Source organism: Tupaia chinensis, unplaced genomic scaffold (assembly GCF_000334495.1).
Source record: "Tupaia chinensis unplaced genomic scaffold, TupChi_1.0 Scaffold000146_1, whole genome shotgun sequence".
In the NCBI taxonomy this organism is placed as follows: Eukaryota; Metazoa; Chordata; class Mammalia; order Scandentia; family Tupaiidae; genus Tupaia; species Tupaia belangeri.
In genome coordinates this window covers 11,499,962-11,501,595 of record NW_006159616.1, presented here as the reverse complement: position 1 = coordinate 11,501,595, position 1,634 = coordinate 11,499,962, and the positions used below count along the sequence as shown (strand labels likewise).

The window sequence follows — 1,634 nt, the reverse complement described above, 5'->3', positions numbered from 1 at the left end:
GGACGCGAACCGCGGTTGACTACGTGGGAGTCCAGCGACATAGCCATTACACTAACTGCTGGTTCCCTAAAAATTTTTTTAAATTAAAATTTCTTTTTGCTATAGGCCATGTGCACTCAGTGGAGACAGACGCAGAGAGAAGGAAAGTGAGGAATCACCCCCAGGGGAGATGACCACACTATAATCCCTTCTCTTTCATTCTTCTCTCAAGATTTTGGGCACACACATGCACATGCCCAGTATAACTTTCAAACGACCAGGTCTCAGACCCAAACCGTGAAGTCGACTATGTGGGATCCAGCCCATGGAACCACCATGTCACCTGTTGGCCCAGGCTCACCAGGTTTTAATACATGAAATTTTGGCGGCCACATTTGAACCATAGCAGGGTGTGTTAGAATATCTCAGTACGTAACAGTACCTTTCCCATTTTAGCCATCTGTAAGCATACAGGTCAGTGGCATTAAGTGTAACACGGTCACGTTGCTGTGCAGCGGTCACCACTACCCATCTCCAGAATTTTGTGTCTTTCACAATTAAAACACTATCCATTAAACAAAGACTTCCATTTCTCCCCTTGCAGCCTCTGACAACCACCGTTCTGCTTTCTGTTTCTGTGAATTCGACTGCTGTAGGTACTTCATAAAAGTAGAATTTTATAATACATGTCCTTTTATGTCCGTTTTTTCCACTTAATATATCATCCTCAAGATTCATCCGTGTTGCAGCATGAGTCAGAATTCCCTTCCTTTTTAAGGCTGAGTGATTCTCCCCTCTATAGGCGTGCCACATTTTGCTTATCCATTCTTCCATTGGTGGATACATATTCCTATCTCTTTGCTATTGTGTGTAGTGCTACAATGAACATGGGCATATACATTGTCCATTTTTAAAAAAAAAAATTTTATTTATCATCATTATTATTTTACATTTTTCTACAGACAGAGAAAGGGAGAAAGCAAGCCGCAAGGTCTGGGACTTGAACTGTGGTCAGCCATGTGGAAGTCCAGTGCCTTTAACCGCCACACCACCTTCTGGCCCACATTGTCCGTGCTCACCAGACAGACAGAGAGAGACAGAGAGACAGAAAGCGAGAAATCACCCCCCAGGGGAGATGGCCACGCTGCAATCCCTTCTCCATTCTCCTCTCAGGATCTTGGGCACGCATGCACACACGCCCGGCGTGAGTTCTAAGCCACTGGGTCCAGGATGCGAACCACGGTCGACTACGTGGGAATCCAGCAACATGGCCATTACGCTAACTGCTGGTTCCCACATTGTCCTTTTATTTAAAAAAAAAATAAAAAAGTTTATTTCCATAAGAGAGAGAGTGGAGGAGAAAGACAGGCACCAGAGTACAGTCTCGATGCCATGAGCCACCTCCAGCCTCGGCCAGTCCAGGTCACGAGCACATGCATGTGCCCGATGTGTACAAGGAGTCCTCAGGACTTGAACCCAGGACCTTCCTGTGTGAGTTCATCTGCACCACTGCCATACCACTACCATCTCCTGTTATCCTTTTTCATTATTTTAGTTTTTTTCCACAAGGTGTGTGTACTTACCAGAGAGAGACAGAGAGGAAAAGTAAAAAAATCAACCCCCCCCCCGGAAGGATGACCCACTCACAGTTTCTT

General features: G+C 45.5%; 1 protein-coding gene across 6 annotated transcripts in view; it reads left to right on the top strand.

Annotated features, from left to right (window-relative positions):
• Window positions 1-1,634, top strand: part of MIIP (migration and invasion inhibitory protein) — a 12,527-nt gene that overhangs the window by 3,709 nt on the left and 7,184 nt on the right. The gene's annotated exons all lie outside the window — the stretch shown is intronic.